General features: G+C 44.9%; 1 protein-coding gene across 1 annotated transcript in view; it reads left to right on the top strand.

Annotated features, from left to right (window-relative positions):
* CA10 (carbonic anhydrase 10) overlaps positions 1–26,360 on the top strand; it is a 677,770-nt gene that overhangs the window by 523,562 nt on the left and 127,848 nt on the right. The window lies entirely within an intron of this gene.

The following is a 26,360-nucleotide window of genomic DNA, read 5'->3' as shown; positions in this document are numbered from 1 at the left end:
AGGATCTACCTTTTGAGGGGCATTCCTTATTTTCAGTTAAGACTGATGAAACCCTTGCACAATGGAAGAAAAATAAACAAACAGCAAGATACATGGAAATCACAGCTCCTCCTCCAGCTCCTTTCAATAGGCAGAGGTACCTGTCTAAGGATCGTCCCCAATCTCAAAGGTATCAGAGGCAGACATGCTCTTCATTTTATGGACAGCAGTGCACCTACCAGACCTCACAGGGTCAAGGCAAATGGAGGTCTTCCAAATAGAGATCCAGCTCTTCAAGATCACAATCTCCTAGGAACCAGGAACAGAAGTCCTCTTTCTGACTAGGGGAAAATAGCCTGTCACCTTTGATTGAGTTTTAGGACAGATTGGCCCCATATGCTATCGCATGGGAGGAGATCACAAGTGATGACTGGATTTTGATCATTATCAGAGAGGGGTATCATTTAGAGTTTTTCAGTTTACCAGCCTTTGCCTCTCCTCCTGGATTCTCTATGCCTTCTAATCCAAGGCTTTCACAGGCCTTAGCAGAGTTAGACGCCAAAGGCGCTGTTGAGTTGATTCCCACAGATTCTCTTGTTCCAGGGCTTTATTCAATGCTGTGGCAAAAAAGATGGAGGATTATGCCCCATTCTAGATTTAAGAAAGTTAAATAAGTTTTTGATGGTTAAAAGATTTCTTATGGTTATTCTTCAATAGTTTTTACAATTACTAAAGTTTGATTGGTGGTTCATAGTTCTGGATCTCAAAGATGCTTATTTTCATATTTCTATTCATACAGAACACCAAAGGTACTTTCATATTGAGTCTGTTGGGCAGTTATTTCAGTATGCGGTCCTTCCCTTTAGACCAGGGCTGGGGAACCTTTTTCATGCCAAGGGCCATTTGCATATTTATAAAATCATTCAGGGGCCATCCGTCCGTAAATCTCGGGGGGGGGGGGCGCTAGGGTTGCCAGGTATTCTTTGTCAACACTGGGAGGTTTTGGGGGTGGAGCCTGAGGAGGGCAGGGTTTGCAGAGGGACTTCAATGCCATAGAGCCCAGTGGCCCAAGGGGCCATTTCCCCCAGGGGAACTGATCTCTATTGGCTGGAGATCACTTGTAAAAGCAGGAGATCTCCAGCCAGTACCTGGAGGTTGGCAACCTTAGGAGAGGGAGGGAAAGAGGGAAGGAAGGAAAAAAGGAAAGGGAGGGAGGGAGGAAGGGAAGGAAGGAAGGGAAGAGAGGGAAAGAGAGAAAGAAAAGTAGGGAAATAAAAAAAGGAAGGAGGGAGACAAAGAAAGAAAGACAGAAAAAGATGGAGAAAGAGGGAGACAAAGAAAAGGAGAGAGTGACAGAAAAAGAGGAAGAGAGAAAACCCTTCCCCCACAGAAAACCCTTCCCCCCCTTTCTGCCTCCTGACCATTAGGAGCTTTCAGACTGTCAGTGATCGATCAGCCCTGCAAATACAGACACTACTGGGTTTCATGGCTTCTACAATGGCAGTAGTTCCCCTGGCAAGGCTCCACATGAGACTATTACCAAACTGGTTTGTGAGGGGTTTTAATCCAATGGTACAACCCAGACAGCCTGTTTTTCCATCTCCAGAGCTATTATTCGGTCCATGGCATGGTGGGCTTTAGAAGCTAACCTTGACAAGGGTGTCCCATTTGGTACATTTATTCCAGTGCCTCCTTATTAGGTTGGGGTGAGTTTTCTGTGGTGAGTGCACTGTGGTGAAGCATATTTTTTTTCAAGATGGGTGTCAAAATATTAGATGGATAAAAGAAAAAATAAGGCAGAGCAAGGGAGGGAAAATGTGCATTCTTATGTAAAATGTGCATTCTTATCATGCATCAACAAAGGGATTTTGCAGGAAAATCAGGTCACATCATATCCTTGGCGTTTCATTTTTCAAAACAAAAACTTTTAGAAACCTGATTTGCATCTTTTCAAAGTGTTGTTTTAGGCGAGTTGAAAACTTTGCAGGCAGCAAGCTAAGCATGGATGGGGTTTCCAAAAGTCTGTTTACAAGCACTGAATTCTTGGAATGTGGAAAATAACAATAACTTTTGAAATGTAGACATTTCACTGATAATCCTATTATAAAAGGTGTGATTGCTGTTGACTTTCACTTTTATTACATAGATAAAGGAAAAGTAATATCATTGTTCCCAAAGGGGCAGAATTCGAACTATATATTTTCTCCTTGCTCACTTTTTGCACTGTGTAAATTGTGTGTGTGCGTGAAAGAAGGCTGCAATAAATGGCACTCTCTTGCACACTAGAAGACCTGATGGGCAAAATAACATGTACTGTTTGCATGCCACAAAGGATTCACCTCTATGCAAAATGGATTTTATTGAGGTCAAATTTTAGGTTATTTAAATGTCAATCTGCCTCCAGGGTAAAACCTTAGGCTTTTTTATGTAGCTGTGATTTTTAAAATTAGCATTATTCAAATACCATTAGAAAAACTTGAAATCAGTGGGTTACAGAGTGCCTTGATAGATCAGGCCAAGGGTGATCTGGTCACTATCTGGTCCCCCCCCCCCCAAAAAAAAAACTGCTACCATTATGATTGTGGCTATCCCATCCTGTTTGAATGGCCATCTGGGACTAAAATATGTCCCTTGGGTTGCAGTCCTAAGAACACGTACCTGGCAATAAACCCCATTGAATAAAATGGGATTTACATATGAGTAAATCTTCATGATTGCATTGCAACTCTAAGGGCCAAGGGCTAACTATGACTAATGTGATCCTCTAATGTGGCCCACTAGACAATGTTTGGCTAGGGTCTGTCAAACCAGGATCTGAAACCATGGTTTGAAGTTGATTTATTAACTACAGTTAGTCTTAAAAATAGGTTTTGCATGATGCGTGAGTGCAGATAACCCAGGGAATCCTAGCTTGTTCCCCAGAACCACCCCTCTGAAGCTACAGAAAGAAGGTGAAGAAATCAGCATTTGTCAAAAACAACAACCACCCAGCATTTGAGTAACAGTCTGAGGCAAATCTTGGTTGTACAAACTAACCATAGTTAAAATAAACTATGGTTTCAAGTTATGTATGATCTGAGCCAGGACTATCAGTGCAGCTGTGGCAGGATGTCCTTGAATATTAACAGTATTGTTCCATGCTTGTCGGCTTTTTAGAAGCATCCTACTGGACACTTGAAAAACAGGGTGCCTCATAGAAAAACATTTGGTTTGATCCAGCATGGTGTTTGTTTGTTTTTACCTAAGCAAGTTTGGTGTAATGGTTAGAGAGGCATACTAGGATTGGGAGCTCAAATTCAAGCTTAAATCACTCCTCTACCACAAAACTCACTGAATATCCTTAGGCCAGTCACTCACTCTCAGCCTGACCAACATCAAAGAGTTGTTTTGAGGATAACATTGAGGAGGAGAGCCATGTATGCTGCCCTAAGCACCTTGGAGGAAGGGCAGGTTAAATAATGTGTAGGTAGATGAGCTGAAAATGTGCTATGTAATGGAAATGTGTATAACTAGGGTAGTACCTGGTATATTTTAGTTTCCTTACAAACAAATAATTATTTTGATTGATTTAAATATTTATATCTCGCTTTTCCATGTACTAGGGACCCAAAGAAAAATTTAAAAAATCAATGTAATAGGTAAGCCAAACAACAATAAAAAGAAAATTCAGTATATCTCCAGGACTGGTCCAGGATTGAACAAGGTCAGCTCATTCAAATCCTTGGACTAAGCATCAAGGTCCATGAGCTCTTTGCCCTTGCCCTTCAGCTTGTGCCAAAAGGCTTGTGCCTCTGGCCAAGCCCAGACTTTAATACCTGAAACAGGATGGTAATAGGGTTGCCAGGTGCCCGGTGGTGGTGGGCAAACCCCTGGCAATTCACCCCTCTGCCTGCTGACCAGCTGAGGGTCGGCGGGCAAACATGCACGCGCGCATACACATCGTGGCACGTCACTTCCGGTTTACAACCAGAAGTGCTGCCTCGCGAGGGGCCTTAGACCACTCAAACTCCCAGTTTGAGTGGTAAAGGGCCGCTTGCAATGCAGCACTTCCGGGTGTAAACGCATTGCAAGGGGCCTTTTACCATGCAAACTCCCTCGCGAGGCTGCACTTCCAGTTGTAAACCGGAAGTGACGCGCAAGATCCCCTCAGCTCTGCCCAAAAAGTCTCCCGCTGGAGGAGAGGGGACCTGGCAGCCCTAGATGGGAAACAAAAGCTCATCCTCGATCTTCTCCAGCCAACAGTCTTGTCCCCAAAATTCCCCTCCTTGCTATCCATATCTGCCCCCCCTTTCCACATCAGAGAGACTAAGTGCAATAGAACCAAATCCTTTTATTCCCTGCAACAATACTTGATAAAACCAAGGATCACTTACAGAGATTTTTGCTGATAATATTGAACCCATTTCTGTTGCACATTTGTTTTGTGTGGTTGTTGCAGGGGATGGATTTTGCTCTATTTTTTCTGTATAATATCTGCAGAAGGCAAAGTGGAAACAAATTAGATTTCTCTCAGTTTTTCTGAATTTTACCTCAGTTGCATTTTCAGAATAACTAGGCAAAGGCACACAAGAAAGTTGAGGTAGGTGATGCAAGAGCAGTTAATTTTTTTTCTCACTCATTATATAATATCTGCATAAATTGGGCTATTAATAGAATGATTTGCTAGATCACACAGCACAGACAACATTGTAAACCTACCCATCCCACGGTGTCATATCTCTAGTTGTTTTGTTTATAACAAAGTCAAAGAAATGTAATAACTTAAAATGTATATATGAGAGTGGACTCAAAAAACCTTTTCTGTGATGAGGCAGAAACATCTTTCTGGTAGGCATTCAAACCTGGATCTTCCAGATCCTAATCCAACTCTCGACCACTTTACCACACTAGTTAGCATCTCATAGTGTCCATACAGTTGTCATCCAAATCCCTACACAATTTTGAAAAGTGATCTCATGTAGATGCCTTATACAATGGGTGACAAGATGGAACCTTACAGCATCTAGAAAACAAATGTGTGTGTATGTGCCGTCAAGTCACAGCTGACTTCTGGCATCTGTCAGGCCTGTGTTTCAGTTGGTTTCGTTTTCTCACCGACTCTCTCTCAAAGATTGTTTTGCATTCCTGCTCTCTTTGAAGACGGCAGATGTCCATGGGAGCAACGGCGCCTCTGTACTGTTTGTAATGTGTTCGAAATAATCTCATGAGACTGTATTGCTGAGTGCTTTTTGCAATGCTTTATATTATCAAGTGCATGCCAGTTTCCTCCATTGCTGTCTTGGGTTCTCTATGCTCTGCTTACCTATGCTACCATTAAACCAACTCCTTTGGACTACTTTGTCTCCTGCTATGGTTAGTGGTTCTCGATAGGGCAAGTGCCGACATTAAGACAGCAATCCCATCTTTCACCTGTCAGGCTGGAGCCCCGGAGGGTTCGCCTGCCACTCAGATGGGAGCAAGGACAGTGCTCTCCAGGTGATCTACCCGTGGCTGGAGCCCCGTGTGGTTCGCCCCGGGCCCGGCGGATCTGATCCCCGGGTGGCGGGTTCCTGCTAGGAGCCCTGGAAGGCTTCCATCCATGGTCCCTTCCATTGGGAACACCGACTGACGACCCCGAACCTGTACGGGACGTTATAGCTGAGCTACATCGAACCGATGCAGAAGTCAATCACTTGACTGGGCTTGTTCGGGCTCAGTGGCGTTCCCTAGCCGCAACGGTCCCCTGAACGTCTGACATTGCGGATACCAGTGCCTGCCAAGACCTCCAGACCCTTGACCGGTTGGTGGACGATGCTCGATTGGCGGCTGAGGATTTACAACTGTTGACTAGCCTGTTGGCCGTACTCACTACTTGTGAAACGCAACCGACTTTGATCGCGGCCCCAATCCGTTCTGCCGACATGGCAACCCTGGTCACACCACCCCCAGAGCTCTGCCAAGCGGAAGCAAAAGCTGTAGCCACACGGGTGACTGCCCTCTTCCAGGGTCACACTGCGGCCACTATTTCAGTGGCAGAACTTACGAAACATCTCACCCCCGACTTCGGTGCGAATGCGGCGGCCTTGGCGGTACAGATCCAACCGATGTTGGACCTGCCAGATCGCGCTGAGCTCCTCTACACTTTGGAATAGGAGGCCCTTCCACTCGTTACCACTGCACTGACCGCCAAACTAGCAGCTGACCAGGTCCTGGCTGAGTGCAAGAAAGCAGAGGAGCAAGCACGGACAGCGGCTGAAGCCGCGGCAAAAGCTCGGGCAGAGCAAGAGGAGAGGGAACGCTTAGCCGTCGAATGGGGGTGGAGCGGCGCCAACCCCCGACAGCCCAAGGGCTATGAATTACCCCCATTCTCCCCGTCTTTCATCCCGTCTCGTAGCGTTCAACGCTCCCGCAGGTTGGCGGGGACTTTGCCAAAGAGACCAGACAGTTCCGACGAGGAGGACTTATATGGTGGGGAATCTCTCTGGGCCGCTAATTTACGGGTCAGCCAGTCCCGCCGGACTGGCGGCACTGGTGATGAGGTGTTTTTGCTACGTAATCAAAATCTGGATCTTATGGAACAGGTAGCACGTTTGCAGGATCAACTGAACTTAGTACTCAGGGACAACTACCAGTTGCAACGGGCTCAAGCTGCACCCGTTGCCCCCGCTCCTGTGACGCTGCAACAGCCGGCTGCGCCAGTGGTTCCTCCTGGCGGTGGCTCCTCAGCTCCTGGCGGGGGTCCCGTCGCTCCTGGTAGAGGACCCGAAGTTCCGGGCGGAGGACCCGCAGTGCCCGGCAGAGTGCCTGTTGCACCTGCTTTACCGGTGCCACCGGGTGCACCAGGATTACCAGGAGCCCCTGTTCCTGGATACCCGCCTGTACCCCCAATGCCATGGAAGCCGCTGAAACTGAGGGTTACTTATGACGGCTCTGTTGAAACCTTACCCCGTTTTTTGCATCATGTGGATAGTTATATGAGGGAACAAAGACAATTCCTCCCTACTGAAGATAGCCGCGTCCGTTTCGTTGCCTCCCTGTTAACGGAAAAAGCGGCCGACTGGATGATTCTCCAGTTCGATACGCGGTCCCGCTCCATTCGCTCCCTCGACAATTTTATGTTCGCCTTGCGATGGCACTTTGAAGATCCCTTCATGGGAGAAAGAGCCAAAGCGAAACTTTTACAACTCAGACAAGGCTCCTCCCCAGTTCGGGAATTTGCAGATGAATTCCAACGACTCGCAAGTAAGGTAGTGGACTGGCCTGAAGCTACCCTTATCCACTACTTTCGTGAAGCCTTACACCCGGACATTTTGAACTGGTCTTATATGCGGGGCGACCTGGATACCCTTGAAGATTGGGTTTTACTGGCTGAGGAAGTTGAAAGCCACCGGCGATTCGTTTTGCTAGTCCGAAATAGGGCCAAGGAGAAGGGCGGACAAAAGCCGCCCTCCAAACCTTCGACTCCCAACCCGCAGAGACCAACCCGACTCCCTCTGGACCGCGAGTTTCGATTCCAGAGAGGGGCCTGTCTCGTTTGCGGTGTTATGGGCCACTTTGCAGCGGCTTGTCCTCAATGTCCCGAACCCACTCGACCAAGCATACCGCCTCGAACTCGGGGATGACCTCACCGCAGAGGCACCACGGACACCCACAGCACAGCGCCGGGACGACCCACACCCTCTGCACTTCACGGCGGAGAATCGTCTAACCTTCCAGCACCAATCAACCCCGTAGGGTCCCGGATTACAAGTGCCCCAGTGGGGGACAGCTCTCCTTCTTCCGACGAGGATAATCAATGGAATTCTCCAGCCCTAAATCTGGAATCCCCTCTTGACCTGTCAAAAAATGGGTACGGTCTGTAGTGAGTGCAGCGTCCCCACAGACCCCTGCGGAATCTCCTGCAAAACCCAAGGCTCCTGTCATGGTGAGTGAAGTTGAAAACACTGTTTATGTGGACGTCGTGTTACAACACTATAAAAAGGGCCCCCAAATACGTGTCAAGGCACTCATAGACTTCGGCTGCAGACGCACTTTAATCAATGAGGCCACGTTTGCAGCCCTAAAAGTCAAGTCCGAAGACCTACCGGCTCCCGTCCAATTCGCTCAAATGGATGGTAGCCATTTTAGAGGGGGGGCAGTCGACCATCACACATGGGGGGTGGCGATGGGTTTCGGTTCCCATTGGGAGCAAATAGACTTTACCATAGCTAACATCCGATACGAAGTCGTTTTGTGGATTAATTGACACAGTCCCTACATAGACTGGGAGGCTGACACAATTACGTTTACCAACCCTAAATGTGAACAGCACTGGCGTGAGGTCGCGGTTGTACCTCCACCCAATCCAGCCTTAACCCCCGATGCTTTGTTGCCAACCCCATTACCTGAAGTATACCGAGACTTTGAAGACGTTTTTGATGTAAAAGACTGTGATGCCTTGCCCCCCCCACCGTACCACGGACTGTGCAATAGAAGTAGTGAAAGGCTGCACTTTGACTAAAAGCAAGATTTACCCTATGAGCGTTTCCGAACGTGCTGTGTTGCGGGACTTTTTGGATAAAAATCTTGCTCGAGGGTTCATTCGACCGTCAACCGCCCCCAACTCAGCCCCGGCTTTCTTTGTCCGTAAAAAGGAGGGTGACTTGCGTTTGTGTATTGACTTCCGAAAACTCAACGCAGTTACCCAAACCAATGCCTACCCCATACCGTTGATTTCAGATATCTGGGGCAATTACGAGAGGGGCGCATTTTCACCAAATTGGACTTGGTTGAGGCTTATTACCAGGTTTGGATTCGTGATGGGGACGAACCCCTCACAGCCTTCTCTAGCTGCTTCGGAATGTATGAATTTCTCGTGATGCCTTTCGGATTAAAAGGGGCCCCGGGGGTCTTCATGCAACTCATTAACGAGATCCTCCATGATTTATTATATCGGGGCGTGGTGGTTTATCTTGATGATATCCTTATTTATTCTAAATCCATGGAGGAACACATTGCTCTGGTCAGAGAAGTGTTGCAACGTCTCCGTAATAATCAACTCTATGCAAAGTTATCTAAGTGCGAGTTCCACCAGGAACAATTAACTTTTTTGGGATACATAATTTCCCATCAGGGCCTCAGTATGGACCCTGCCAAAGTACAATCTGTACTTGATTGGGCTCCTCCCTCCACCCGCAAACAAGTGCAACAGTTTCTAGGCTTTGCCAATTTCTACCGTGGTTTCATTCCCAACTTTGCTCAAGTGGCACTACCAATCACTGACCTTCTTAAAACTAAAGGTAAAGGGGTCTCTGCTACGTTACCCACCGCCAAGGTGCATTGGACTGAGCAATGTCAAACTGCTTTTGCAACCCTCAAGCAGCTTTTCACTTCTGAACCTGTACTGCAACACCCTGACCCAAACCAAATGTTTTTGTGCAAGTAGATGCGTCTGATGTGGCCATGGGGGGGGGGGCTCTTCTGCAGAGGGGGTCTGACGGTCTTCTTCACCCCTGTGCTTACTTTTCGAAGAAATTTGCGCACACTCAACTGAACTGGCCCATTTGGGAAAAGGAGGCGGCAGCCGTCCATCATGCCCTCACCACATGGAGGCAATTTCTGGAGGGTTCCAGGGTCCCCTTTGAAGTCTGGACAGATCACAAAAATCTAGAGGCCCTCACGGGGACCCACAAACTGTCCGCAAAACAACAACGTTGGGCTTTCTTCGCTCAATTCCGTTTTGTACTTAAACATGTGCCTGGAAAGCAAAACATGCTAGCTGATGCTCTTTCCAGGCTTCCCCAATATCCAGTAAAGATCGACCGTCCTACGGACTCTTTATTCACCCCGGCGCACAGAGGAGCTCTGCCCGTTCTAGCTGTAAAGACTCGGTCCCAAACTCTGCTCCAGTCCCAGACCCAAGCAGTGGACAACAGAGCGTCGGACAAAAAAGAGCCGACTCTCCCACCAGACCCATCCATGCCGCCTATCACCAGCGCCCCACATCAACCGGGTCCCCCCCACTCCGTCGCCACCGCCGAGGGCTCCTGATTCACCCTCTTCTGCAGGGGGGGTTATCTTATCCGACTCCTTCCTGGATTCCCTTCGTACTCAATGCCTAGCTGAGTGCACTATTCAAACACTACCCCCAGGCCTGCTGGAACAGGGTGGTTGTTGGTATAAAGACTTGAAATTGTACGTGCCTAAAATACTTCGGAGGGAGATCCTGCAAATGGCCCATGGGGCTAAAACGGCAGGGCACTTTGGTTTACTAAAAACCCTTCACTTGCTGCGCAGACAATTTTGGTGGGTAGGCATGCGTACTGATGTGGATTCTTTTGTTCGCAGCTGTCCTATTTGTGCCACTTTCAAACGGTCCCAAGGCAAGCCCCCAGGACTGTTACAACCACTGGAAATTCCCACCAGACCCTGGGAAGTGATTGCCATGGATTTCATGACCGACCTCCCACTCAGTGAAGGGAAAACTGTACTGCGGGTTGTTACTGACTTGTTTTCCAAACAGGTACATTTGGTTCCGTGTGCGGGTATACCCTCCGCCCCCAAGTTGGCCCGCCTTTTCGTGTCACATGTTTTCCATCTATATTCCTTTCCACGTAAGATAATTTGCGACTGCGGAAGTACCTACGTGGCAATATTTTGGAAAACCTTTCTCAAGTTGGTGGGGGTGGAACAGGGTTTATCTAGTGCTTATCATCCCCAAACGGATGGGCAAACTGAGCGTGTCAATGCTGTTTTGGAATATTATTTACGTTGTTATGTCAATTATCACCAAGACGATTGGGTTGAACTATTGCCTTTTGCTGAATATGCTTACAATAATGCTGTGCATCAATCTACAGGCTTTAGTCCTTTCTACGCTGTGTATGGTCAAGATTTTGGTCCTATTGGTTGTGTAGATGTCACGGGGGAGGAGGGTAATGTTGATGTGGCCTCTTGGACTCGAACTATCCACACCGCTTGGCCCTGGCTAGTAAATAATTTGGCCATATCCCATTACCCGAATAATTAACCCCGTCACTGTGGAACTGGCTCTCCCTAAAACCTTGAGGCGTATCCACCCTGTCTTCCATGTCAGTCTCCTCAAGCCTCATGTTGGCTCCACAGATTGGCACCCGGAACTGCCTCCTGAGCAGCCTGTGATGGTGGGGGGGGGGAGAAGCATTTCGAAGTGTCAAAGGTTTTGGATTCTCGTGTGCGTCACGGCTCTCTGCAGTACCTGGTTCGATGGAAACACTTCCCCCCTGCCTATGATGAATGGGTTTGTGCACGAGATGTCTCTGCTCCACACTTAGTGCACGCCTTCCACACCGCCTACCCTCATAAACCATCCCCCTTACAGAACGGGAGGGGGCCCTAAGGGGAGCAAAATGTCAGGCCTGTGTTTCAGTTGGTTTCGTTTTCTCACCGACTCTCTCTCAAGGATTGTTTTGCATTCCTGCTCTCTTTGAAGCCGGTGTCAGGCCTCTTCTCTGTATCAGAAACAGTTTTGTTCCCAATGAGAACCAATGCCCAAATGGACGGCAGTAGCTTCAGGGGGGGCAGTCGACCGTCGCACTGGGGGATTAGCGATGGGCATTGGTTCTCATTGGGAACAGATAGACTTTACCATAGCCCCTATTCGATACGAAGTCATTCTGGGGATTAACTGGCTGAAGGGGCATGGCCCCTCCATAGACTGGAAGGCTGATGTTATCTCGTTTCCCGATCCTGATTGCGAGCAACATCGACGCGAGGTCGCGGTAGTCCTTCCACCCGCCTCTGCCTTAGCCTCCGATGCCCTGCCATTGACCCAGTTACCCGATGTTTACCGATATTTTCGTGATGTTTTTGATGTGAAAGAGTGTGATGCATTACCCCCCCCCACCGCAACACGGACTGTGCGATTGAAGTAGTGGGGGACCGCAAACTGACTAAAAGTAAAATTTACCCTATGAGCGTTGCCGAACGTGCCGGGCTGTGAGACTTTCTAGATAAAAATCTCGCTCGAGGGTTCATTCAGCCATCCACCACCCCCAACTCGGCCCCTGCTTTCTTTGTCCGAAAGAAGACGGGTGACTTGCGCTTATGCATTGACTTTCGAAAACTCAACACGGTCACCCAAACCAATGCCTACCCCATCCCATTGATCTCAGACATCTTGGGACAACTAAGAGAAGGGCGCATTTTCACCAAACTGGACTTAGTCGAAGCTTACTACCGAGTCAGGACTCGTGATGGGGATGAACCCCTCGCAGCCTTCTCAAGCTGCTTCGGAATGTATGAATTTCTAGTAATGCCTTTTGGATTAAAAGGGGCCCCGGGGGTCTTCATGCAACTCATTAATGAGGTCCTCCATGATTTGTTATACCGGGGTGTGGTGGTTTATCTCGATGATATCCTTATTTACTCTAATTCCATGGATGAGCATGTTGCTCTAGTCAAAGAAGTGTTGCAGTGCCTCAGAGACAATCAACTTTACGCTAAGTTGTCTAAATGTGAATTCCACCAAAAACAACTGGCTTTCTTGGGATACATAGTTTCACATCAGGGCCTCACCATGGACCCTGCTAAAATATAATCGGTGCTTGATTGGGCTCCCCCCTCTACCCGCAAGCAAGTGCAACAATTTCTCGGCTTTGCCAATTTTTACCGCGGTTTCATTCCGAACTTTGCACAAGTGGCACTGCCACTCACTGACCTCCTAAAAACTAAAGGTAAAGGGGTCTCTGCCACGTTGCCCACCGCCAAGATTCATTGGACTGCTCAATGTCAAGCTACCTTTACAACCCTCAAGCGGTTATTTACTTCTGAGCCTATGCTGCAGCATCCTGACCCTGACCAAATGTTTGTTGTACAGGTAGATGCGTCTGACGTAGCCATGGGAGGGGCTGTTTTGCAAAGGGGGGCAGACGGTCTCCTTTGCCCCTGTGCATATTTTTCTAAGAAATTTGCACACTCTCAACTGAACTGGCCAATTTGGGAGAAGGAGGCTGCGGCCGTCCATCATGCCCTCACTACATGGAGGCAATTTCTGGAAGGTTCTCGGGTCCCTTTGAGGTCTGGACCGATCACAAAAATCTAGAGGCCCTCACGGGGGCCCACAAACTCTCCGCGAAACAACAGCGTTGGGCTGAATTCTTTGCTCAATTCCGATTTGTGCTCAAACACGTCCCTGGAAATCAAAACATGCTAGCCGATGCTCTTTCCAGGCTTCCCCAATACTTGGTAAAGGTCGATCGTCCAACTGTCTCCTTGTTCATCCCAGCGCAAAGGGAGGCTCTACCAGTTTTGGCTGTACACTGGAGAAAGTGGTACCTTTCAATTTTCAAGCCAATAGCACTAACCAATGTAGGCTGTAGTGAATTTGCAGTAACCTTCCTTCATTTTAACTAACAAACCCAGACTCCTGTATTAATATAGTAATAGAAATATAATTAAGAACTTTATTGTCCCTGAAATACAATATATGGCATATAAACCCTATGGGGTGTTTCCGTAAACTAGGACACATTTTGTGTCTTTAATTTAATGGTGCTGCTGTACTTGTCTTGTTAATGGCTTCCTAGAGGCACCTGGTTGGCCACTGTGTGAACAGACTGCTGGACTTGATGGGCCTTGGTCTGATCCAGCAGGGCCTTTCTTATGTTCTTATGTTCTTAATTGCTTATGGTACAAAATTATCTTATGACTGGCATGACCCTGTGGTTCCTCTATTAAGATTTTGCTTGCTTGCTCTCTCTCCCGCCCCCTTCCAGAGTAGCATGTGCATTATTGAAGCCCATTGTTTTGATCACTGGGAATTGACATATTGTGCTCATTAGCCAGTAAAGTTGCACTTGGTCATTTCTGAGGCACACAGGTATCTTGCAGATTAGTAATTTAGCAAAGCAAACACTCAGACTCTCTTAATAATGACAATTATGGTCAGCAGGAAGGAGGATTAAAAAAAATCTTTTGCTTTCAGAATGCTGCTATGGGGGCATGTTTACATTTGGGCATGTTCGTTTATTTATTTATATCCTACTTTTCTTTATTTTATTTATTTATTTATATCCTAAAGCAGCTTGCACCATCATTCTTCTGACCTCCACTTTATCTTCACAACAGTCCTGTAAAGTAGGTTAGGCTGAGAGGTAGTGACTGTCCCAAGGTCACCCAGCAAGCTTCCCTGGCAGAGTGTGTGTTTGGATGTGGGTCTCCCGTTTCCTGTGTGTGTGTTTGTAAAGTGACCCCATAGAATTTTCAAGGGCAAGAGATGAACAGAGGTGGTCTCCTCTGGTCTCCAACCCAAATACTAAGACCAACCTTGCTTAGCTTCTGAAATCTGACAAGATCTGGCAAGCCTGGGCCATCTAGGTCAGGGCTCCATATCCCAGTCTGACACTTTAACCACTACACCATTTTTACCTACTGCTGATCAACATGATCCCCTTTCTTTGTGAGATGTGACAAAGATGCAAAAATTCATCCATTTATCTGATGTGTGTGAGTGAGTGTGTGTGTATGTGTGTGTGTGTGTGTGTGTGTGAGAGAGAGAGAGAGAGAGAGAGAGAGAGAGAGAGAAGGAGAGTATGTATAATATTTTATCAAACACTGATGCAGTTTTTACTTCTGCTTCCCGTTGTTTTTCTTAGCTAAGTAATTATATGCTCTCTCTCTCTCTCTCTCTCTCTCTCCTCTGTAAGGGACACATTATTAGTGACTTCTATTATTTATGTCCCATTATGCTTTTAAAGTCAGGTTTTTTTAACTGGATTCTTGCCAGAAAAGTATATATAAATATAAATCATGTGATGGCCTTCAAACTATCCACAGTTGCACCCTGAAAACTCACAGCTGTATGCTGGATATATGCTGGAATTTGAGGCTGAATTCACAGTTGTTTCAGATCACCGATAACACTTCCTTTACAAATACAAGACGCAGATTATGGTGGTATCACTTACTCAAGAGATTACATTGTTTTCTTTCCTTCTTGGCACAGCGAAGTAAACATGGTACATATTTAATAACAAGCATGTAATGTGTTCACAGTGCCCTCTGCTGGGTGAAACAAACTCTGCAAGCATCACCCAGCAATAATGAATTGGCATACAGATTCAAGTGGCACAATTCTTTCTCTTTTAGACTGTTGATGTAACAGTTGTAATTATTACAATGCATTGTAACGTATCAGATGTGAGATGTGACAAAGATTATATATATAACTTATAACTTATCCTGACCTATTAGAATGTAATTCAGCCAGATTCTAAATTTGAGCAGTTGACTATTGACTCCAAGTCGGCAAATATAGATAAAAGTACAATTTGAATTATCTAAGGACAAGATAATTCAAACCATTGTATTCCCCATTACAATATATGCATGTGGAAGTTGGACAATGAAAAAAGCTGACAGGGAGAAAGTTGATTCCTTTGAAAGGTGTTGTTGGAAGGGAGTTTTATAGAACCTGTAGACTGCCAAAAAGACAAATAAGTGGCTTCTAGATCAAATCAAGCCTGAACCCTCCCTGGAAGTGAAAATGATTAAACTCAGACTATCATACTTTAGTCACATTATTAGAAGACAACCATCACTGGAAAAGACAATAATGCTTGGAAAAGTTGAAGGCAGCAGGTGAAAAGGAAGACCTAACGTGAGATGGATGAGATGGATTGACTCAGTCGAGGAAGTTACAGCCCTCAGTTTGTGAGATCTGATCAAGGCAGTTAATGATAGAATGTTTTGGAAGTCATTCATTCATAGGGTCGCCATAGATTTGAAGCCACTTGATGGCACTTAACACACAAGGACATTTGGGGCACATTCCAGCAAAAGTCAGTTGCTATTATTAAGCTGCATTAAATGCAATGGAAAGGGATTTAGTTATAAAATATCATAATGTCTGTGTTGCAGCTACATTTGGAATATTGTGTACAGTTCTAGTTGGCCCATGTTAAAAAAAAGACACTGTACAGCTGGAAAAGGTACAGAGTTAATCACTTTCATCATGGCTAGAAGCAGAGCTGGCTTTATGATGAGGCAGATTTTGAGAGTGACAGCCTCCAGTCCTGCCTGCCATAAGCCAGCCAGCTACCTATCTGCTGCCTGATCAATTTGCCACTCTGGCCCAGAAGCTGGAAGAGATACCCTCATCCCCCCCTGGCCTCTTTAAAAGTAGCACAGGAAGACTTACATCCCCGTTTCCAAACTCTCTTGAGGTTCCTTCTTAGCATGAGAGTTCCACTACCATTTCTGATTGTTTGTTGTGAGAGTCTGTTATAGGAAAATAAAATAAAAGTTCATGGCACCTTAAATACTAACATTTCTACATGAGCTTTTGTGAGTCACAGCTTACTTTCTCTTATATCTGAGGAAGTTAGCTGTGACTCACAAAAGCTCATATTGCAATAAATGCTGTTAGTCTTTAAGGAGTTTTGCTTTATGTTTGGGTAGCAAACCGCCGCCTGGTCTACGTGTGCATTGGAACAAGGTTATCATGCATCTGAGGTAGTCGAACAGACTACAACTTCCAGTGTTCCTTGGCATATAAACTCCCTGCAAAGGACAAAACGAGCACAGCAGAGAGAAGGTTCCTCTTCTTACTTGTGCTGCTGTTGTAGTTTTCCTGTTTGCAGGGAGCTTTCAACAAAAGAGAGCATTCCAAAGTGTTACCCTCCATGATCCTTCACCTGCAGTCTTCAGTGACACAGTCCATTCTGCTTCCTCAGCTTTCTACCACCTAGTTCTGTGGAACGTACAAGCAAGGCCTCTCTCCCAGAAAGTCCCTGCTTACTTCTTACAGTGCAGTCCTAAGCAGAGTTGAAGTTATTGGGCTTAGAAGGTTGTACTCTGCTTAGCATTGTATAGTTAGTGTTGTTGCAATACATCTTTTTCTCTTCTTTCTTCTCCTCTTCCTTCCACTGATCTCTGCTTAGCTTCTTCTCTTCTTTCATCTCAACCTTTTCCTCTCCTAGCTCTTTCTCACCATCTACAATGTCATAGTGGAAGACATTACAAATGCTGAAAGGGAATAATAAAGAAACACAGGAGGAAGAGACATTCACAGGAGATCATGGTTTAGAAGAGCTAGCTGTAGATCACCTAAGGAGGCATGCCCCACTATAAGGATAGCTAGCTAAAGGTAAAAGGTAAAGGTCCCCTGTGCAAGCACTGGGTCATTCCTGACCCATGGGGTGACGTCACATCCCGACGTTTCCAAGGCAGACTTTGTTTACAGGGTGGTTTGCCAGTGCCTTCCCCAGTCATCTTCCCTTTACCCCCAGCAAGCTGGGTACTCATTTTACCGACCTTGGAAGGATGGAAGGCTGAGTCAACCTTGAGCCGGCTACCTGAAACCGACTTCCGTCGGGATCGAACTCAGGTCGTGAGCAGAGCTTTTGACTGCAGTACTGCAGCTTAACACTCTGCGCCACGGGGCTCCTACTGAGTGACAATTTTAGTGATTCCAGAAGCAAGGATGCCCTTGCTGCCCAGGGGTGAGTTAGAATGGCAGTATAGTATTAGACCTGTCACCTCCTCCTATCCTGCTTCCAGCCAGTTCTAACCAAGCTACTTGGCCGTGTGGGCAGAGGTAACAAGCAAGTTGGGGCACTGCCAACTCTACTGGGGCTCAGGTTGGCTTGGTATTGGCTACCGGTGGCCATTCAGGGCAGTGGCCCACCAGGAACTTTCCTGGTCAGTTAAAGAGCCAGTCCACCCTGCTACAGTATAAATGTGTGGGCTGTGGTTAGTTGATGGAATCCGGATTCCGTTCATGGACACTCAGTCCTAAACTGTGAAGATGAATCCTAGTTTCAAATCTTGTAATTTGTCTCCTAAAAAGATAGGGTTGCTCTCCCAACCTACATTGCAGGGTGCTTGAATGAAAAAACAACAGTTTACTTTCTATTGGTTGTTGTTATTTTAGTGCCATAAATCCACACTCTGTTTAACAGTGAAACTGTATGGTTGAGACATTAACCCTTTCTTTACACCAGATCAGAAGACATCCTGATAAAAAGTTAGCCATACATAAAACAAGAACTTCCAGAGGTGAAATGCAACATGCCACTCATCAAGTTTCATCCAGCAGTTGGCAATGCTGATCCACTTTTTCTGTTGCTGGAGCAAACCTTGCATATTGATGGCAGTAAGGCAGTTCTAAAGGGCAATACAATTCCCAAGCCCTGCTAGCAGTGGCACTGTTCTGCTCGCCTATCACAAGCTTCAGATGGTGAATCAAGTAAGACTTCTTCTGACTGCCGCATAGCAGTGTTTTTGAAACTTTAAGAGATGAGCAGGGGCAAGGAGAACTGCTTGCAAGAGGCAATAAAAGCAGGGCAGTTGCAATTTAATCTACACTTGCCAGGAAGCCAGGGCGAGCAAGGATCGTTGGCATGAAACAAACAGGATTAAGCCAAGATACCATATTCATACATAATGCAAAGCCATAGTTTAGTGTAACTGTGATTAATAAATCAGTTTCTGGTTCTGTTTTGATGGACCCTAATCGTAGTTAATGTAGTGATCCTCATTCACAAAATCAATTAACTGTGGTTAGTTAGATTAAACACCTATGTTTTGTATGGTGTCTGACCCAAGTCTCTGCCTTTGTCGTATTTGTTCCACACCTTGGAAACAGTATTGTCCCTGTTTCTCTATGAGAGAGGCACATCTTATTGGATTACAGGAAGTACTGGTTTCTTCCTTCTGCCTATGAGGTTTGTCACTGACAACGCTGTTCTGCAATAAAAAGCTCTCCCATGCTGGGGCTGGCACCAGAACAATCCTTCAAGCCAGCTATTTACACAGCACAGCGCTGAGCTAAATAAAGTATGAAATCCAAATGGAGAAGAGCAACACCTTATTTCAGCTAATGCTCGCTCTTGCATAATTCTTATTTTAATCTACAGCATGAATTTTAATAAGAGCAGAATAGTAGCAGTTAATGTCATACGGTAGCTCTCTCTCTCTCTCTCTCTCTCTCTCTCTCTCTTTTTTTTTTTACAAATAAGAACATTTTCCAGATAGCATTTAACCAGTGTGTGATGTTGCATGAATAATATGTAGTGAGCTTTGTAAACAGAGAGTAATTATGGTAATGTATGTGGACTGAGAAATTCCACACGGATACAGTATTCTTTGGGGGGGGGGCAGGACCACAAAGATTCTTTCATTCATTTGGGCAAGTAAATAAATCAGGGCTTTCTAAATGCAAAGGTCACTGGCCCTGAAGCTCTAGCCAATGCTTTGTTGCATGAATTATGATTCTGGGTTGGAATGACCTTCTGTAAAATTTAATGAAAACCAGTTGAACTTTCCAGTATGTATCAGTATCAAATGTGGATGCAGTTATCTCCTGTTGGATCAGGGTGACCTAATTAAACTAGGTTAATTTGATGCCTATTCAGGTGGTTTCTAAATATTTGCAAGGAGAATAATCCTTGCATGTTTAATAGTAACCCAGCTCTACAGATAAGAAGTTGCAGTCAGGAGTAATGTAAAAGGTTGCCCTGGGATAAACTACAAAATAATAGAAGTACTTGGAACAGGGTTACCAGCCAGCAGCGAGCAACCAGAGGGGGTGACATGGGGGGGGGCACCAAGTCTGAGGAGGGGGGTGACATGAGGGGCACCATCAGCGTGACAGTGATTTTTAAAATTTATTTTTCTTCTACTAGCTGATGGAGTGGAAGTTAGCTGTATGCATTCAGATACCCCCGAGCTGAAAATATTCCAGAAAATATACCTTATCAATCTTTTTTGGGTGTATTGGGCATCCCAAATAAATCTGGAAATTTTTTGGGATACCAAAAAAAGGTCCCGAAAAATCCCAGAAATATTTGGGATTTACCGGGAAGATTGGGAGCCAGCATTTGCAGGCTCCTGGGGACTTTCCCCCCCCTTTGTTTCTGTATCTTGGGAGGGGGGGTTCTAGGGGCTTGCCAGGCTGCTTGTGTCAATTTCAAGTGTGTTTGTCAGTTTCAAGAAAAACATTTTTTCTCCTTTTTTGTCTTTGTGTCTGTCCCCTTAGCGGTTTCTACAGGTAGGTAGGTAGTTAAATTTATTGTGTAATGCCAAATGCCATAACAATATATGATTTTTAGATTATTGTGCAGCACTTGCAACCCCCCTGGATTTGTTCTGCGATGGTTTCACTTTGGTTCTGTTGAGCTTGCACAGCCTCAGTGACACTGGATTCTGCTGGGCTTCTGCATATTGCAATTAGTTCTACTGGACTTGCAAAAAGTCCCCCCCCACACACACACACACACACTAACACTTTCAGTTTCTACCATAGAGATTCTTTTGTTTGACTTTGGTTGTGTTGGGCTTGCACTGCCACCATAGCCCTAGGTTCTGCTGGACTTGCAAAAGCCCCCCCCCCCCCGCCCTTGACTTGGCATTTTATTTTGGTTCTGTTTGGCTTGGCACATTTGCTTGTAGTTCTACTGAAATTACTGGGTTCTGCAATGGTTCTGTTGGGTTTGTTGTTGGTTCTTACATGGGAGACATTTGACCAGTGATTGATGTTTGCAGGCATGACTTTTGCCATGGAAACAACTTGGAGGTTCTCCCCCCCCACACACAGGAAATAATGGAGGACAGCTAGGAGCACCCTGTTCAGGACCCCTTGGTCCACTCTACTTGGAATTTGGGGGTTATTTTTTCTACCTGGCTTTGTTCACTGTAAAACTCTCATTTCTACTTCTGGGTGGAGGAGAGAAAAGAGTATTAACAAATTTAATAAAGAAGTCATAGAAGCATTTAAGAGACCACAAAGGATATAAAAAAACCAAAGAGCCTATAAGAACTTAAAAGAGCAGAGGTTTATTGCAAAAAACTTTTGAAGCTGCTAACTTGTATTAAATGGAACTAATTTGATTGGACTATACATGTGGACTGAAGTGTCATTAACATGTAATTAATGAATCAATAAACTTCCTTATTAATAAGTAATTATTTTTTCTCATTCCCCACATTTTGGCTCTTCCATGTCGATTTTTGGGTAAATAATTAAAAATATATTAATAGGTCCCTGGAATGCTTAAATGGTTTATGGCTAAATTTTATAAGTCTGTTCAGCAAATGTGAAAGGGAAGCAGGCAAGATATAATGGGTAAAAATAGAAAAAAGCACCTTCAACGAACAGAAGGAGGAAAAAGGAGAGCAGGGGATGATGGACAAATTCCCTAACTCATTGTCTAGACAATTACAGGCATTAGTTAATCAAATATCTGGACTTGAAGAAAGGCTACAATGACATTTAAATCAGAGCTACAGAAGGTTAAACAAGATCTGCAAGAGGGACAGAAAGAAATTAAACAAAAGCTAGAAGAAAATGAAAAGGAAATTCAAGACATAAAAATCAGACAGCATTCCCTAGAAATGCAGCTTACAAAGGAAGACATCTGGAGGGAGTCAGCAGATCAGAAATTTGAGGGGCAAGAGATGTACAATAAAGAGGCCAATCTGAAATGTAGAGGCTTGCCAGAAGAATTCTGGAAAAGTAATTTAGAAGACTCTTTTAAGGAATTAATACAAGACTATTGTAAGCTCCAGCCCTGCGGCAAAACCATAAACAGATTCCAGCAGACGGCAAGTCCACGAAAGCAGTTTTATTTGGTTAGAATCAACAGGTTTCAGAAGCCATATTCAAAAGGACACTAGTAAGGGGCAAAGGCAAGGTGCAGAGCATATATGGAAAAGCAACAGGAGATATCTGGTAACCTAGACAACCCCCCTCCCAGAGGCAGGAAGGAGCACTTGGCAATTCCCACAGTATGGGAATTTATGAAGACTAAACACGGGGCACAGATAGGCCTTGAACAGAACAGCACAAAAGCACCTGGGAGCAGCACAATCGCACTACCGCATACCATCCCCCTGGCTTGCTCCTGACAACTATTTAGAATCACAAGGAGACCCACCAGAATTGTCCAGTTTTGGTAGAATTGTCCAGTCTTTCAGTGTCTTGGAATAAGACCCTGTGCCCTGTTTGTGTCAGTCCATGTTCAGCCACTGCTGATTTCTCAGGTTGGCCAAGTCTGCAGTATCTTTCATGTTCTTTTATCCTTGTTTGTATGCTGCGTTTTGTGGTCCCGATGTAAACTTCTCCACAGCTGCAAGGTATACGATATACTCTACCAACTATTTTGCCAGATTGCACAGAGAAGCCATTGAAATTCATAAACATCAGCACAACTTTAACAGAAAAGAGGAGAGTTTAAGAATGAATAAGGCTTGGCTTCCTGTTCTAAAAAACCTCCAGACTAACAAAGACAACATTCAACAATAGCCATGCAGATTAGCTTTGGATTACACACATTAACAGATCACTTCAGGATACAATGGTTCCATATTAACATACCATACCATCATTAGCACATTATCTTGATACTTACAGGACAATGATTAGCACATTACTTTTGCAGGACAATACTCAGCTCAAACCCAACCCCTTTCTGACAATATATTACTCTTCCTACACCCTTGACACTGAGAGACACTGTCCTTCAGTGTTACTACTCTGAAGATGCCTGCCACAGTTGCTGGCGAAACGTCAGGAAAGAAAATTCCAAGACCACGGTTACACAGCCCGGATAACCTACAAGAACCAATGAACTCTGACCGTGAAAGCCTTCGACAATGCCCCCAATCCTGTTCCTGGGGGAGAGGAGAGCCTTTTGGGCTGCTGTAAAAGGGGGAGGCAGAAAAATCACACTGTGTAGCTGGAAATCCTTTTGCCCACAGAAAAGTCTAGTCTCAATCCAAGCCATTATGGCTACAATCCTGAAGGGGGCAAAGCTCCTTAGGAGCTGGTGTGACCCCGCGCCGGCATAAGTACCCATTTATTTTGGGATAACGGGTACTTATGCTGTCCTGGGGGCAAAAACACTGGCGCCGGGGAGCTGCACCAGTCCCCACTGCCAATGCAGCCACGACAGTAGGGAATTCTCAGAAGGGAAACCTCGTGCCAGTGTTGGGGGAGGTGGAACTACCTTTAGGCAGCTTTCTAACCCTTTTTGCCCCGGGAATGCCCCCTCGTACTGTAGCATTGCTGCACCACCTTTTTTGTTGGCGCAGTCTGTTTTCAATGAGGATGTTTTCTTTTAATTGATTTTGAAACATTTTAAATGTATTTTCAGTGGCCAGGAAGCCTCTGTGGAGGCAGCGTGGCTGCGCCACTCCCAACCACCACAGATCTACTCTCCGTTCAGGAATGGGCTAATTGTAGTATAAGTGCTTTTCATCTGACCCAGTAAAGATTAGTCATCTGACCCAATCAGTCAAATGATTGCTGGCTGGACTAGGCCCCAGAATCACAAGCCTGACTAGTTCTAGGTACAAAGCACAAAGCAAACCTAGATAAATTGGAAGAGAAGAAGAGTTGGTTTTATACCTCAATTTTCTCTATCTTAAGGAGTCTCAAACTGGCTTACAATCACCTTCCCTTCCCCTCCCCACAACAGACACCTTGTGAGGTAGGTGGGGCTGAGAGGGTTTGGAGAGAACTGTTACTAGCCCAAGGTCACCCAGCAGGCTTCATGTGTAGGAATGGGGAAACAAATCCAGTTCACCAGAGTAAAGTACACCACTCTTAACCACTACACCACCCTGGCTCTCCAGGATTAATCTAAAGTCCAGTGGCAGTTTAAAGGACTAACAAAATTTATTTCAGCATAACCCTTATGACCATCATCACAGGATTCATGAAGCATACTGCCGTAACAGATGCATTGTTAAAGTTACAAGCAACAGAGTGCCAAGCTCAGGGAGGTGTTATAAAGAGAGGCCAGTTTGAAACAATAATCAATCAAAATGATAGCAATCCATTCAAAGTGGGTTGACTGCCGTCCTAAGAAATGATATCCATGCAGAATGATATCCAAGGCTAAGCAAGCCAAGACCAACAGCCAGCCAAAGACACTTGTATCTTATCAGGGCAGATTACCTTAAGTGGAGGTCAGGGGGAAATGGAGAGCTAGATAAACAGAGACCAGCCTGGAAACTTAATCCAGCTTCCAAACTGCTGAAAAAGCAAAGAGCTTACCAGGATTTCTTAAGTAGTAGGTAAGCAGCATCTGATTGGCAAATAATAGGTGGAGCTGAGTCATGATAAAAACAAAGCCCAGGAAAGGTCAGGAACACAATCCTGGCAATAACCTTGTAGTCTCCAAAGGGCACACAATCCGTTACATCGTCTTACTGCTACTACAAATCAAATCAGCAATTTTGTGAATTCCTCATTAAAACAAAACACAAACACTTGCCTTCCTGGGAAATGTGGTTGACGTTCCTTTTTATTCCATAGAGAGGCCATTGTTAAGAGGCCATTTGGGTCATACGTACATCAGAACAGAAAGCCATGGTAGTACAGATTTGCATCAAGCAGAGTCAGAGAACGAATTTTATATCTGTTTTGAAATCACTCGCAGAAACACATGGAACGTTCAGTGAAAGGTACCATTTTCAAAACAGCAGAAGGACTTTACCAGCAGTTGCTCATGCCTCCTCAGCAAGCCCTGATGCGGCTTGCTGGGGAGAGCATACTACAAATATAATAAATAAATAAATAAATGCCATAGTTTAGGGTTCAGTAAAGCACACCACACATACCCCTTGAAAGCTGATATTTATTTGTCACGCCTACAATGTCCAATGCCCTGACCTGGATGGCCCAGACTAGACTTCGATGGAAGTCGGTTTCAGATATCTGGCTCAAGGTTGATTGAGCCTTCTATCCTTTCAAGGTCAGTAAAATGAGTACCCAGTTTGCTGGGGGTCAAGGGTAGATGACTGGGGAAGGCAATGGCAATTGCCCCGTAAACAAAGTCTGACTACTGAAAGCTGTGATATGATGTCACCCCGTGGGTCAGTAATGACTCAGTTTTTTTACTAATGTCAAGGCAATAAACCAGAGGGAAAATGCAAAGCTCCTTAACTTGTTGGAAGTTTTTACCCTTGTTGTTAATAAGTGACATTATATGACAAATTGACACATTTCTCATTCTGATTGGAAATTTAAAAAGAGGTAGAGAAATGAAGGAGAAATGATTTATGGTCACCCATATTTCTGTCACACAATCTCTACCATGTAACTTTTCTTGCAAGAAACTGAGCAACAAAAGGGACCTTTTAAACACAGTAATTAGTGTTACAGATAAAATTATGCTGCAGCAAAGTTAATTATTAGAGTGCTGATGTATTATAGGATATAACATAATTCTGAAGGCTTTTTCTTTTAAATTAAAGCTCAACAAAGCATACCATTGCTAGACTTCCCTCTGATTAATACAAATTAAGATAATTTAAATGTATTCAGCCCTGTGATTTTTTTGTTGAGAAACATGATTCAGTATTACTTTGAGCTGAAGCACAAATGTGCCTGTACATAATCTAGATGGAAGGCCATGGGAAACTATGAACCTGCCTTATGTTGAGTCAGGATCTCTGACAGTGCTGTTAGCTTTGACTGGTGCCAGCTCTCTAAGGAAGAGGAACAACTGTTACTGAGATGCTTTATAACTGGAGGACTCTGGGATTGAACCTGGAGCCTGCTGCATGCAAAGCTCGTGATGTATCTATTAAGCCACAGCTCCTCAAGTCTCATTCCCAATCCTCCCTGAAATGATAGATGGGAACTACGGAAGACAAGAGTCTGCTTTCCACCTTGTTGTACATTGTGCTATCACTATGTTACAGCAGTTGTGCGCAACTTGACTTTCCTATGTGAATAAGACAAATCCTGTTGCAAAGGATTACTGTAGTGTAATTATGTGTGGATTCAGCCTGGGAGCATTAGGTTTCAATAGTAACATAATTGTACTTTTGGTCATGATTTCAGACTTGGGCTGGAAGTCGTCTGGGTGCTTTGTCCTTGTGCATTGAACCTAATTGTAAACATTGTTGGTTGTTGCATAAAGCCCTTCACCCTCAATGTATTGAAAACAAAAGCTCAACATAGGCAGCTGGATCATTTTTCACCAAAAGGTTTCTTCATTGCCTTGCTGATGTTGGCTACATACTTGTAAAGCATGGATGTTCCAACATCTACTCAGCCATTACAATTTTTCAGTGCTCACAGTAAAAGCCAATGTGTGAGCCAAAGAAAAATATTGCAGACAAAATCAGAAAACCAGCCTATTTGCCCTGAACAGAGGATTTACCATCCAGGACTAGAACTGTGTCAGCTAGCAGAGGTCTTTCAGTTATATGCTTAGTGTGCCTTGGAGCCAAGTGCAGACTACTTGTGTCAAAAAACTGATGAACAATATTTTTACCCTAACATGTGCTAAGACAGAAGGTAATCATATATGTTGGGATTCCTTCAATTTCAAAGATGATCTGTTCTGCTTTCAGCCAATTGTTTTCATAATTTTTTCAGTGAGAACAAATGAGTTGAGTTTCTGCTATGTTTAAGTATAATGCAAATAATT

The sequence above is a fragment of the Euleptes europaea genome, chromosome 1 (genome assembly GCF_029931775.1).
Source record: "Euleptes europaea isolate rEulEur1 chromosome 1, rEulEur1.hap1, whole genome shotgun sequence".
Lineage (NCBI taxonomy): Eukaryota > Metazoa > Chordata > Lepidosauria > Squamata > Sphaerodactylidae > Euleptes > Euleptes europaea.
The sequence above is the reverse complement of the archived record's forward strand: the minus strand, read 5'-3'. Positions and strand labels throughout refer to the sequence as shown.